Source organism: Coptis chinensis, chromosome 5 (assembly GCF_015680905.1).
Source record: "Coptis chinensis isolate HL-2020 chromosome 5, ASM1568090v1, whole genome shotgun sequence".
Classification (NCBI taxonomy): domain Eukaryota; kingdom Viridiplantae; phylum Streptophyta; class Magnoliopsida; order Ranunculales; family Ranunculaceae; genus Coptis; species Coptis chinensis.
This window is the reverse complement of record NC_141460.1, coordinates 94,795,779-94,811,630: the sequence shown is the minus strand read 5'-3', so window position 1 is coordinate 94,811,630 and position 15,852 is coordinate 94,795,779. Positions and strand designations below refer to the sequence as shown.

General features: G+C 33.1%; 1 pseudogene; it reads right to left on the bottom strand.

Annotated features, from left to right (window-relative positions):
• Positions 1-14,869: 14,869 nt before the first annotated feature.
• On the bottom strand, positions 14,870-15,232 carry LOC147500367 (large ribosomal subunit protein eL28y pseudogene; annotated as a pseudogene).
• Positions 15,233-15,852: the final 620 nt, after the last annotated feature.

Genomic DNA, 15,852 nt, shown 5'->3' with positions numbered 1-15,852 from the left:
GCATTCAGTTTCCGATTTACCGTTAATTATTCTTTGAGGTTAGTTCATTACATTTGCATCCATTTTTCAATCTTCATCCCACTAATTATTTTTTGAGGTTAGCTCAATGCATTTGTATCAAGTTTCTGATTTCCTGTTAATTATTCTTTGAGGTTAGTCGATGCATTTGCATCCGGTTTCCGATTTTCCATTAATTATTCTTTGAGGTTAGTTAGCTGGATTTGCATCCAGTTTCCGATGTCATGTTAATTATTCTTTGGTTCAGTGCAGTTGCATCCATTTTCTAATTTTTCGTTAATTATTCTTTGAAGTTAGTTAAATTCATTTGGATCCAGTTTCCATTTTCACGTCAATTATTCTTTAAGGATAGTTTGATGCATTTGCATCCAATTTTTTATTTCCTGTTAATTATTTCTTTAAGGTTAGTTTATGCAGTTGCATCTAGTTTTTGATTTCTCGTTAATTATTCTTCGAGGTTAGTTCAATGCATTTTTATCCAGTTTTTTATTTCTCGTTAACTTTTCTTTGGCGTTAGTTCAATACAGTTGTATCCAGTTTCCAATTTTCCACTAATTATTTTTTGAGGTTAGTTCAATGCATTTGCATCAAATTTTCGATTTCCCGTTAATTATTCTTTTAGGTCAGTTCAATGCAATGTGGCATCCAATTTCCAATTTCCAGTTAACTATTCTTTGAGATTTCTTCAATGCATTTGCATCAAGTTTCCGATTTCTTCCCATTAATATTCTTTGACGTTGGCTGGTTCAATGCATTTGCATCCAATTTTCCGATTTTGCATTAATAATTCTTTGAAATTAGTTTGATGCATTTACATCCAGTCTCCTATTTCCAATTACCCGTTAATTATTCTTTGAGGGTAGTTCGATGCACTCACATCCATTTTCCGGTTACCCATTAATTTTTTGTTGAGGTTTGTTCAATTCAGTGTTGCATCCATTTTCCTATTTCCCGTTAATTATTCTGAGTTAGCTCAATGCAGTGTTGCATCCATTTTTTGATTTCTCTTTAATTATTCTTTGAGGTTAGTTCAATGTTGTTGTATCCAACTTGTGATTTCTCATTATTATCCTATTTCCCGTTAATTATTTTTTGGGGTTGGTTTAATGCATTTGTGTCCAGTTTCTAATTTCCTGATAATTATCAAAGTTGGTGTGTAATACCAACTTCTATTTATCATTATATACAGTCCTCAAAGCAGATAATAAGAATGTTCATCGTTTGCTAATTCATGTCAGCACGTAAAAAGCATAAGCACTGATATGTGTATTGATTCAATGACCTTTTTTCCAAAAAAACTCAGGTACTCCTCTTCATGGTTTAATATTTACAAACCATCAGAGACAAATGTGGAATGTGGTCCGTGGTAGAAGGCAAATAAATACTTAATTTACTAATAGTGCAATTACAAAACAAAATCACTCTTAAAAACATGAAAATTTCAAAACAAACCTGTGATAAAAATTTCAATTTTGTTCTACGAAAGAAATCTATTAATTAGAACCCTATCACAAAATAAAGTGAAGTAAAGCAGAAAAAAAAGTCGAATTAATACTGAATCACAGCATCACTCTATATTAGAAATGAATTCAGACTGCAACACTAACAAAAACAAAAAGTTGGATAAGTTGCATTAAATATATATCAGTTGCTCTGTAGAGTCCATCATCAATAACTTGGGCATAGTCAAGCAAGATTTCAATGATAACAATAAATTTCCGTAGATCTAGATATGGATCGATCAGGCACAATTTCTGCTAGATAAGAATCAATGAGTCGTCCAACATTCAGGACTGAGCCATGACTTGGAGAACCAAGACCTTCAAATTCATACCCAAAATGTGATGTTTTTTTAGATTCTTCATCTTCAATTTGTTGCAAAAGAAACCAAGTGCTAAGAAATCCTTCCTTTTGTAATTGTAAGTGGGACGAAAGTATCAATGAAATAGTTTAAGGCTAACAAAAATATAGTCAAAAAACGCATGTGAAAGAAAATTAGCATTATATTAGATTAATAGCACACCTTAATCTAATAACATACAAAACAATCAGGTTAGAAAATCAATCAAACGTACCCAACTGGGTCGAAAAACACAGTACCGATTGCTTTAACTTTAAGATACATTAAACATTAACTTGTGAACCGAAAAATCGGGGAAACCGACTTCCACAAAATTTTAAAAATATCAAATATGAATTATGTTGCTTGTCTGAACTTCAATTTTAAGAAAATAAATCCATATGAGCATATTACTCAACTATTATGCTACATGATCATGGAACCTTTAGGTTTCCCTCAAGTATCTATATTATCATGTAAGTTTACATCATTTTACTTTAAATATGTATTTGAAGAATGTTAGTCTGAACGGCACAAATATTCTAACATAAACATATGTACACAATAAAATTAGTGCAGCCAAAAAATTTAGAAATACAGTTTCAAGTTTTGAATATATAGTCCAACAACTTCACAAAACACAACCTAACTCAGTTATATCGCATTAGATTTGCGAGGTTTACTTATTATTATTATTATTATTAATATATATAATATAACATACCCTAAAAAATAAAAAAACCTCATTTAGTCTACTAACTTACATTCTGTTGAAGAATCTCCTATTTGTGTTTCCATGCAAGAATCTCCTATTTCTGGCAGCGCCACTGACACTCCCTTAGAAATTTATCTACTCCAAAATATCATCGGCATGCAAACTACTAACACACAAACTTTAAACATGTACAAAGTAATTCATTCTCACCTGAGTACACTACTAACACCAAGAACCCCATTCAAAATTTAAACAACAACCATGAACTTATCAGATTATGCAAATATAACCAAATAACAACCAAATAAGTGGAGTCAACTTCTAAAGATATTATGGATAGAATCATTGATGTCTACCCATGCCCGAATTGGTCTAGAAATGCTCCTTTAACTTTAAGATACATTAAACATTAACTTGTGAACTGAAAAATCGGGGAAACCGACTCCCACAAAATTTAAGAAATATCAAATATGAATTGTGTTGTATGTCTGAACTTCAATTTTAAGAAAATAAATCCATATGAGCATATTACTCAACTATTATGGTACATGATCATGAAACCTTTTGGTTTCCCTTAAGTATTTATATTATAATGTATGTTTACATCATTTTACTTTAAGTATGCATTTGAAGAATGGTAGTCTGAACGGCACAAATATTCCAACATAGACATATATACACAATAAAATTAGTGCGACCAAAAAATTTAGAAGTACAGTTTCAAGTTTTGAATATATAGTCCAATAACTCCACAAAACACAATCTAACTTAGTTATATCGTATTAGATTTGCAAGGTTTACTTATGATGATGTTGATTATTATTATTATTATTAATATTATTATATATTCAGCAAAACATACCCTAAAAATAAGAAAACCTCATTTAGTCTACTAACTCACCTTCTGTTGAAGAATCTCCTATTTGTGTTTCCATGTAAGAATCTCCTATTTCTGGCAGCGCCACTGACACTCCCTGAGAAATTTATCTACTCTAAAATACCATCGGCATGCAAACTACTAACACACAAACCTTAAACATGTACAAAGTAATTCATTCCCACTTGAGTACACTACTAATACCAATAACCTCATTCAAAATTTAAACAACGACCATGAACTTATCAGATTATGCAAATATAACCAAATAACAACCATGAAAGTAAGTTTGGATTACTTCAACTTCTAAAGATATTATGGATAGAATCATTGATGTCTACTCATGCACGAATTGGTCTAGAAATGCTCTTAGGAAATTAAGAGTGAAGAATAAAAAATAACAACCACATATTGAAACAAATAAAAACAATATAGAATATGGGAAAAAAAAACACTTGGTTATCAGATCCATCAATAAGTAACTACATTTACATATTTAGGATGCACTGAAATCTTATTATTATGTCAAAAGAAGTTTATCTGTTAGCATGGATGGGGCATGCTAATAACTACATAAAAAGAAAATATAAGTCTTAAACACATTATATAAAATACAACTAGTAGATGAAGATTAGGTGAGTGAATTAGATTTTAAAGTGTGAAGATTAATGGGAAAAGAAAGACTAATCAAGGAGAGTTTTTTAAGGGCTTTGGATACAACAAAAGTTGGTTTTATCTCTCTTTTTCGTTATGTCATGCTCTAGACCAAATGAATTATTGATGTTGGGTTGTTGCAACCATGCATGCGGGGACTTCGAATACTTTTTGTTGTGGAGGAATCCAAAGGCCTATCCAAGCTGCAATGGGTGGGTGCAACTTATGTCTCTAAAGTTTTTCCTTTCATACATTTACGAGGTGATACCAGTCTAGTTAAGGCGTTAAAGCGCACCTAAGGTGCAACACTCTCTTTGTGTCTTAGGCGCAAGGCGTGGCGCACCCCCGATTAAAGTGAGGCGCCTAGTAATATACTAGTTTTCGAACCCGTTCTATGAACGGGTGCCGTTATATTAAATTATTATGAAAATTATAATACCTATGTGGAGCTTTGAGGTATAAATATTATATTGCTTTTTACTTTATTTTTTTATGTGTGTTGTTCTTTGTCTTTTCCAGTTCGGTTGTGTAACTGTTATCCACATATTCTATGTAGAGCTATGAGATATGCATATTATATTTTCTTTTACTTAATTTTTTATGTGGACGGTTCTTTATCTTCTCAAGTTCGGTTGTGTAACTATTATCCACATGTTATATGTAGAGCTATGAGATATCAATATTATATTGGCTTTCACAATATTTTTGATGTGATTCCTATGAATATCATTAATTAGTATATCTCGCTGTCACGTAATATTGCTTTAATATTATGATGTTATTTTTCCGTTTTTTAATGTAAATGGTGTAAATTTATAAAATTTTGTAATGGCTGAAAGTAAGAGCAACGAACAGCAGCTGCACAGAAGAAATGTTATCAATGCATCTCTGTTGCTATTTCTGATTATGTATGATCCGACTCTATGGTAGAGTCCTCCGTGTCTAAGAAATTAAATTGGACCACGCCCTCTTTTTTTGGCGAGCACGTTGAGCCAATTGTTGTTGAGTAGGTACTAACCCTCGTGAGATAGTATGTTGAGAAAGAGTTGAAGAAGTATAAAATATTAATAATTGTATTTGAAAATTGTCAAAAACTGCTTTAAACATTATTAATGGTTTAACCAACAACTTACAAATGAGATAACTACAAAAACAAACATATTATATCAAATCTTTGCTTCACAATATATAGAATAAGAATTCGCAATGTATCTTCGTAATATTAAAAAATTGATAGCATGACATGTCCAGTAGCAATTACCTCTCAATTATTAATACATGATGGTTAATATTCCATGAATTAGATGAAAAATTATTCATACTACGGTAGAAAGAAACAGGTATTTTATAGCTTAGTTTACCAAGATATCATTTTTTTTTACTTTTTCGACTGTAGAGGCTAACAAAAGTACAGAAGAAGTGGAGAAGTGGTATGATTAAAAAAAAAGATACCTCAATATTCTCAGCATTTTGAATGCGGAATTGCTCCTGAAGTCTTGCTCAATGAATTTCTACTTCCGTTTGATGTACTAATCCTTATGAGATGGAATGTTGAGAAAGAGCTGAAGAAGTTGAATTATGAGAAAGATTGTAATCGTTTTGTTGTTATTTCTTTTCTTTCTGAATGCTAATAATAATACATTAGATCAAAAGCGACAAAAATTGATTTAAACAAACAATATAAGGAATAAGATAAATAATATAAAAAATAACAACTCATAATAAGTTTGTTACTTTTTAGACTGTAGATGCTAACAAAAGTACAGAAGAACTGGAGAAGCTGTGCTATGAGTAAAAAAATATACCTCAATATTCTCAGCATTTTGAGGGCGCAATTGCTCTCGAAGTCTTGCTCTATGAACTTCTTCTTCTGTTTGTTGTTCCATGATGATTATACCTTTAACTTAAAAAATAATCGGTAATCGTACCTCAATTTATTAAAGAGATGTAGCGAAGAGAAGTTAGAAAACTATTGCTATTCACCCATTGCTTCAAAATTACTTGCTCTGCTCAGTCACAATGTGGTTGAGTTATTGTCTAATTATCTATGATTAAAGAACCACTATAATCAATCGAGAACAAAGAGGGTAGGATACAGATTCAGATAAAATTTTATCAAAATTGCTCTCGTATGCCTTGCATTCTACTTTGGCTAGGTACCCTATCTTTTCTTCTATCGTACTGTTTATTTTTATGCTTTGTTGTCAAAGACAACGTAAATAGTGTTGAATTTTGAGGCCAAGGTCGTCTTAGAAATCTGCTTCTTAGTTGACCTGTTCATTTAGTATAGTACTTATTATTTTGTGAATGCATATTAGAAATAGAGAAATGTTGTTAGGAAGCTCAAGGTGTCTTTAGTAATGGGTTGTTGAACTGTCATTTGCAGTTCTGAAGGTAAACCTGTTTTAGAAGATAAGCTTTCGGAAGTCGCTACTCATCTGTTATCAGCATACGATAATGGAAAGCTCACTGTTGCAGTTGAAGAAGGTCACACCGGTTTGCAGAAATGGGTTAAGAGCTTTGGCAAATCAATGAAGCGCAAGGTTGGTTTTTAGTAGATGAACTACCACAGCTTTCTTTTCTCCTTACCACCCTTTCGAACATGGGTTTGTTTTGAGCAAAATACTTCAACCTAGGAATATTACTTGTGCAAGAATTGTAAATCAATTTTATTGATGGATCTTTTATCGCTCAGTAGGCTTTGGGGAGGATACCAAATGTGTGTCAAAGTGGGCTATAGTGAATAAGTGCGGTATATATACCACTAAACTTGGTTATATAGTGAGCATATCTATCTGTTTTTTTTGTGTATGTTTGCTATTAGTAATTCTTTTACAAATTCGAATGTATTTAAAGTTTTGTGAATAATATTTCACATGTAAGTTTTAACATTATTTATACACATCAAGTTAGTTAAGGCAAGATTGTTTTTTCAAAAGAAATAAAATATATTAAATCCAAATATGCGAGAACATTGTATGTGACCAAAACAATGTCAATATATATCTTCATTCATGTCTTGATTAGATACTTTATCTACTTTATCTCCGATTGATTGATTTTCTTTTCTATGCCTTGTTAAGATAGTTGAAAAAAATAATCACTTGCCATCGATCTTCTCTGTTTCTTTTTGAGTCCATTCCTAATACATAAATAAAATTTAAAATTAAAACTAAAAATTAAACTATATAAAAAAAAATTGTTTAAAAACATCGACATACCTTTGTTTTCTTGTTCCAAATATAATGATTTAATGTTGTAGTGGTGTATTGACCTGCATTATTTCTTGCCAATTTTAATCATAATTTATAGACTAACTTAATTCTTTATTTGAAATTCTTATACCACACGTCAGCTTACCTCATCTGTCAATCCCTTGTAGTCTTCATAAGAAATAATATATCAGTTAATGTTTCACTAATCATTATTCCAGCATTTATCGATCCGCAATTAGTTGCGTCCACATCTATGGTATCCATTTGGTTTACCTGTAGTATTTTAAATAATCTCAGTAGCTACTGATAGAACAATATAATTCAAACTAAAATTAATACTTATCTAAATGAGATAGATATCAAAATTAGAGATTTCACTTTGATTAGAAGTTTTATTAATTAATACTTATCTAAATTAGATAGATATTAAAATTAGAGGTTATCAATTGGTAAAAGATAGATTTATCAATATTCGAGGCTAAGCAATATCAACACATGAAAGTTTGCTTTCTATTTGAGAATGTTTTTTGTGCTTCCGTGTAGTAATTAAGTTCGGGCAAATATTGTTTGAGCATTGTTTGGTTTATTTTTGGATTATTTGATATTGAATATTTATATCATGTTTATATCATAATTTTCCAAGGTTTATGTGTGATAGATAACACATCTTTATTGTCAAAGATGTATGCTACTTCTCATAATGGAGTCCGAATTCCGAGCTGCATTATCTTCATCCTATATAATTGCTTGTTTGTTTATATCACATTTCGGAGCAAATTCGGAGGGATTTGAACAGTGGGTATTTTAAAATCCACATGGGATGGTGGTTCTTGCGGACATAATATCCTTGTATTTTCTTGGGTTGGGCTGTTGGAATGGCATTAGGGCTTAACCATGTTGAGAATGCTACATGTTTTACCATTTGGCCTTCCAAAAGTTTGTTAAATAAAAATTGATGTGGCTTATGGTTGTTTGAACGAAATTGGTTGGCTCACGCCACTATAATCATCTTGTTTGGATATTTCTCTTGTAGAGTTTCTTATAGTCTAATGTCCGGGCAAAGGAATAATCATATTTGTGCTCTTAAACCTTGGAGGCGGCGATGGCTATTTAGGCGCGTGGGAGCACCATTTGGTGCTTGTCGGATCCATGGAAATCTGATTAGAGAAAAATGAGTTAGAAAGAAACCCGACCGCAGCTTGATGGAAGCAGAGGATGGGATTATACATGAGTTATTTGCTTTGGTGACATTCGCGCACCCAAAGTCAAAAGAGATCAAGGAAGCTTGGAGGATCTTTTATAGACATCATTTGGACTATGTAGTACGACTGCTGGAATCCCCATTAGGATTGTAAAGAAACTCATAATCGATTGTGCTCTTGTGGTAATTTGTGGTGATTTAGGAGAGTTTATATAATAGAGTTGCAAAACTGCCCATATAATACTAAAAAAATCTAGACATTTAAGAATGTTCCTGACTGCCTAATTCTTTCGCACTACCAATGGTGTTTATTTTTTTTTAAAGATCATCTGGTATTTGGCATTAGAATACTGAAGGGGGAACTCTCTATCTCATTAATATTTGGACGACACTGTCCAGTATTTACATTGTTGAATGTTCAGTGCATCCACTTATTTACAATTACTCACTTCTTTTAGAAGGTCAGCAAACGAAACAATGCTATGATACGAATACCTACTCCAAAGGTGACAAATGACTTATAGTTTTTTCAATATCGAACACAATTTAACTTGAAGTAGTCGAATTTGAAAAGCGTGTGTGCCTAGATTATAAATTTAAATTAAAAAATTACGGACTCAATAGTTACAAACTTTCATAAATAAGAAGCGTTAAACCTTGGCCATTAAAAAAATACTATGTGACCAACATAAGAAAGTTTTGGTATTAAAGTACTAATCCTCATGGTTTTCTTTTCTTTATTATGGAACTTTACATGCCCTTCATTCCTTTAATTTTTTCTTCGAGATAATATATTTTATCTTTGTTGTGTTTATCATCAACTAAACAATCTAGCATAATATTTTTGAGGATATCGAGTTGATTCTGTTTCTCTTCAACTTCTATTCTTTTCTTCATAAGTTCTTTGAAATTGAAGTCTTCAATTTCCATATCACGTTCATCCTTTATAAACTGTATTGCGTGAAAAGCTGCTGAATCTTCTGCTTTTGCAATAGAATATGTTGGGCTTCCATCAATTTCTTTAACTATAACGTCTTCACTTTGTTAAAGAATAAGTCTTTTGGTACCTTTAATGTTCTGAGTGCTTTTGAATCGTCCGCTCTCTAATTACGTGTTGTAGGATGGATCTTGTTGAATGTTAAGTCCTGTTTTTCTAGAATTTCCTTTAGCATTTTTTTTTTACATAAGCTGTAATTTTCATAAATGCATTATCTGCAATATACATAATAAAATGAAGTCAATAAATAATTGAAAATAATGGAGAAAAGGAAAAAAAAATAGGTTACTTGGTTTTTCGATATGTGTAGTTCAATTGTTTTTTTTAGGTTAATAGATTATGTTTTACTAAGTGATTGAAATTTCAGTTTTCGTAGGGTTCTAGTTTTGTATGTGTTAAATTTTGATATTTTGGAACAGCGAGCTTCTCTTTAAATTAGATTTTTTAAATTATTTTTCTAATTTAAAAAATAAAAAATCTAAATCACCTTATTTTAAATTAGATTTTTTATTTTTTAATTAGGTAAAAGCTTTTGGGTTTAGAAACCCATAAGTATACTATTACTGTTGGGCCTGGGCCGAACAACTTAACATTGACGGTTCCTTTGAAAAATTTGAATAGTCAACTTAACAAATTTGAATTGCTACATGTTTTTCCCCCCGCAGCTTCCTTTGAACTAAATCAGACGACTCCAAAAAAAAAAAAAAAAAAATCCGAGATGGCAAATGATGCCGGGGAGCATTGATATGGGAGATAGTGAAAAAAGAACAACTCATTTCTGGTCAAGGAGTTTGGAAACGGAAGTCGGATGGTTCGGTTTCAATAAAGAACCTAACAATCTTTACAACCTCAAACTGACTTCAAACACTCTGGGTTGGCTAATAAGAAGGCGGTTCGCGATTCAAGGAGGAGGGAAAGATCATTTGTGGAGCTAGCTACGACTAAGACTAAGAAACAGAATCAGCCTGGGAAGTTGAAGCATAAGTCTGTTATGAATAAGGAGTTTTATCGCATGGCTAAGGCTGTTTCTAATCAGGTTGGAGAAAACCATTACAGGCCTGATTTGAAGAATGCTGCACTTGCTAGGTGGCCGGATTTACGGAGCCTCAAGGTCAACAAATCTGGTGCGAAGAAGAGGAACAGGCAAAATGTTAGGATCCCTGGAAGAAAGTGAGATAAATAAGAGCTATTAATTGGAGTTTGATTTCTGAGAGACCTTGTTAGTCTTTAGAGATTTTCTTTGAAACGTATGAGGACATGGTATTTGGGTTTAACACGGTTGCTTGTTTTGGTTCATAATCTGATTTGATTTTCCAAAAAAATTACCATTACTCATTTCAAGTAACGGAAAGTGGATGTTGTAGCTAAAGCCGAAGGCTAATCTTCAAACGTTGTTCTATTTCTCTGATGAAAACACATTGGTTCACTTTCGCTCACTTCCTCTCAATGTATTCCTTCCTTCCCCTTTTGATGTGTTCTCAATAATTGTATCTTTAGCTTTTATCTTAATTTTGTCATTTACATTTTTTCAGGCTAGGGGAGTCCCGTTATTGAATGGGGAACCACGTCTAAAGTTCTTCTTTGTTATTTCGTGGAATTGCTTATCTTCATGAGAACTGTAAAGCATCGTCTTTCACCCTTGAAATAAATTTTTAAGCATATGGATGATTTGGAAGTTGATATGTTCTCCTTTGGTGTGCTCTTATATTTCATATAATTTCATCAATAATTGTCGTGTTGGATTGATTAACTCAATAGCTTCAACTTCGAGACTTGTCTATCCACAGTCCCAATTGATTTCACAATATTGAGAAGCTTACTTTTAAATCAAAACTCTAATTAATGAGCTTCATAGTATCTCCTTCTTACGGATTGAATCGGGATAATAGAATCGGCCCGCCCGATTATGCATCTAAATCTCTTTGGTTCTGAAACTCCTAGTATAAGTCTGATTTACCCTATCGGCCGGTGCCTTTAGGTAAGGATAGCTGAAAAAGAAAGTGATTACTATTTCAGCCTTTGGCGCCTATACTCTAAGCGTAGTGATCGGTCCTGCCCATGGTAACATGAAATCTAGAGATGACTAAGAAGCTGTACCGATGGATGCAGAAAGAAGTACAGAAGTCTAGTCTAGCTAAGAGTACTAAGCCAATCAAATGCGGTCCTCCCTGGCTTATATTCATAGGCGTTGGGAACTTTACTTCCTTAAGAGGGGAGCTCATGTGACATACCGGAACATCTTTCTTTGAGTATCGAAGCCGTCCATGAGTGAAAGATCAATCTCCGGAGATCCGTCCCCACGCAAACAGTTAATAGTGAGTGGTTGTTACACTAATACAGGTTTTAAGTTCAATATAGTTCAATATAATTTTGAATTAAAAGACGCTAATATCTCGTGTGTTTAAACTTTAATATTATCATCAGTTGAATCATAAAAGAGAAATACTGGAAAAGAAATTGTTTACCTTATCCATTTTGTTAACTCTTTCTGAAGCCTTGATTGAATATTTTCTATTGCAATGCAATGAAAAAAAAAAACTTCGATTATATATGTAAAACTAATGTAAATCAGACTAAAAGAAAAAACTGAAACTTTACCTTTGTTTTTTGTTTTGTGTTAAGAGGATCGTGGGTTGTTTTTTATATATAGGTTTGTTTAGGTTTTATTATGTTATTAGAAGTTTAGTATTAATAGGATTCTTATTAGATATGTTTGTTTAGGAAGTTAAGTATAAATAGGATTCTTTTGGTAGAAGAAGTCGTTATGTAGGCCTGGGAATTAGACTGTATACTTCCTTGCTAGTTCAGGATATCTTACTCAGGCAGTGAAGTTTATGAACAACATGGTTTTACATGATAACAAATCATAACCATTAGTAAAGTACATAAAAATGAAAAATACATGACTAGCCAAACAGAACCTGAGAGCTAGCAGGTGACCATCCACATAAAGTCTTTGGTGCATTCAATAATTTCTATTAAAACCTATAAATCAAAAAAACGAATAGGAGTGATCTACGAATAGGAGTTCGCGGGAACTGACTGAGGTTGGAACTGCAATGACATCTTATTTACTGAAGGCGCTTGATTTATATTACTGGTTGGACAGTGTACAACAAAGGCTGATTAGTTCGAGATATTGCTTCTGCATCAGATGTCACTATAGAGGATTTTATCAAGTCCAAGTCGCAGGAATTCGAATACTGACTGCTTATGCGAATCCAATACTACTTAAATGAAATCATGACCAATGTATATTCTCCCGACAGACAAATTTCGGGTGCGTCGATGAATCCGGCGAGAAGCTTGGGGCCGGCATTGGTGTATGTCACTATAGAGGATTTTCTCAAGTCCAAGTCGCAGGAATTCAAATACTAACTGCTTATGCGAATCCAATACTACTTAAATGAAATCATGACCAATGTATATTCTCCTGACAGACCAATTTCAAGTGCGTCGATGAATCCAGCGAGGAGCTTGGGGCAGGCATTGTTATATGGACGTTATAAAGGGTTATGGGTGTATTTCCTGGGCCCAATTTGTGGAGCTGGATCCTACTCCAAGAAGCATCTTGAGTTTGGATTCATTATTGTACTTTCGAACTTCCTTTGCTGAGTAAGATATCCCTGAACTAGCAAGGAAGTATCACGGTCTAATTCGAGGCCTACATAGCGACTTCTTCTACCAAAAGAATCCTATTTATACTTAACTTCCTAAACAAACATATCTAATAAGAATCCTATTAATACTAAACTTCTAATAACATAATAAAACCTAAACAAACCTATATATAAAAAACAACCCACGATCCTCTTAACACAAAACAAAAAACAAAGGTAAAGTTTCAGTTTTTTCTTTTAGTCTGATTTACATTAGTTTTACATATATAACTGAGTTTTTTTTTCTTTTTTTCATTGCATGCAATAGAAAATATTCAATCAAGGCTTCAGAAAGAGTTAACAAAATGGATAAGGTAAACAATTTCTTTTCGGTATTTCTCTTTTATGATTCAACTGATGATAATATTAAAGTTTAAACACACGAGATATTAGCGTCTTTTAATTCAAAATTATATTGAACTATATTGAACTTAAAACCTGTATTAGTGTAACAACCACTCACTATTAACTGTTTGCGTGGGGACGGATCTCCGGAGATTGATCTTTCACTCATGGACGGCTTCGATACTCAAAGAAAGATGTTCCGGTATGTCACATGAGCTCCCCTCTTAAGGAAGTAAAGTTCCCAACGCCTATGAATATAAGCCAGGGAGGACCGCATTTGATTGGCTTAGTACTCTTAGCTAGACTAGACTTCTGTACTTCTTTCTGCATCCATCGGTACAGCTTCTTAGTCATCTCTAGATTTCATGTTACCATGGGCAGGACCGATCACTACGCTTAGAGTATAGGCGCCAAAGGCTGAAATAGTAATCACTTTCTTTTTCAGCTATCCTTACCTAAAGGCACCGGCCGATAGGGTAAATCAGACTTATACTAGGAGTTTCAGAACCAAAGAGATTTAGATGCATAACTGGGCGGGCCGCCGATTCTATTATCCGGGATTCAATCCAGAAGAAGGAGATACTATGAAGCTCATTAATTAGAGTTTTGATTTAAAAGTAAGCTTCTCAATATTGTGAAATCGATGGGAATCAGTAGGATAGACAAGTCTCGAGTTGAAGCTATTGAGTTAATCAATCCAACACGACAATTATTGATGAAATTATATGAAATATAAGAGCACACCAAAGGAGAACATATCAACTTCCAAATCATCCATATGCTTAAAAATTTATTTCAAGGGTGAAAGACGATGCTTACAGTTCTCATGAAGATAAGCAATTCCACGAAATGGCGGCAACTTTAGGCGTGGTTCCCATTCAATAACGGGACTCCCCTAGCCCTGAAAAATGTAAATGACAAAATTAAGATAAAAGCTAAAGATACAATTATTGAGAACACATCAAAAGGGAAGGAAGGAATACATTGAGAGGAAGTGAAGCGAGTGAACCAATGTGTTTTCATCAGAGAAATAGAACAACGTTCTTGAAGATTAGCCTTCGCTTTAGCTACAACATCCACTTTCCGTGCTTGAAATGAGTAATGGTAATTTTTTGGAAAATCAAACCGTATTATGAACCAAAACAAGCAACCGGTGTTAAACCCGAAATACCATGTCCTCATACGTTTCAAAGAAAATCTCTAAAGACTAACAAGGTCTCTCAGAAATCAAACTCCAATTAATAGCTCTTATTTATCTCACTTTCTTCCGGGGGATCCTAACATTTTGCTGTTCCTCTTCTTAAGCACAGATTTGCTGACCTTGAGGCTCGTGCGGCGGTAACGGGCCTTAGCAAGTCTTGGCATTCTTCAAATCAGGCCTGTAATGGTTTTCTCCAACCTGATTAGAAACAGCCTTAGCCATGCGATAAAACTCCTTATTCATAACAGACTTATGCTTCAACTTCCCAGGCTGATTCTGTTTCTTAGTCTTAGTCGTAGCTAGCTCCACAGTCAGATCTTTCCCTCCTCCTTGAATCGCAACCGTCTTCTTATTAGCCAACCCAGAGTGTTTGAAGCTGTTGAGGTTGTAAAGATTGTTAGGTTCTTTCTTGAAATCGAACCATCGACTTCGTTTCCAAACTCCTTGACCCGAAATGAGTTGTTCTTTTTCACTATCTCCCATATCAATGCTCCACAATGCTATTGCCATCTCGACGATTTGATGTTTTTTTTTTTTTTTTTGGAGTCCCGATTTAGTTCAAAGGAAGTCTGCTGGGAAAAAACATGTAGCAATTCAAATTTGTTAAGTTGACTATTCAAATTTTTCAAAGGAACCGGTCAATGTTAAGTTGTTCGCCCAGGCCAACAAGTAATAGTATACTTATGGGTTTCTAAACCCAAAGTTTTACCTAATTAAAAATAAAAATCTAATTTAAAATAAGGTGATTTAGATTTTTTATTTTTAAATTAGAAAAATAATTTAAAAAATCTAATTTAAAGAGAAGCTCGTTGTTCCAAAATATCAAAATTTAACACATACAAAACTAGAACCCTACGAAAACTGAAATTTCAATCACTTAGTAAAACATAATCTATTAACCTAAAAAAAACAATTGAACTACACATATCGAAAAACCAAGTAACCTATTTTTTTTTTCCTTTTCTCCATTATTTTCAATTATTTATTGACTTCATTTTATTATGTATATTGCAGATAATGGCGATGAAAATTACGACTTATGTAAAAAAAATGCTAAAGGAAATTCTAGAAACGGGACTTAACATTCAACAAGATCCGGTCTACAACCACGTAATTAGAGAGCGGACGAT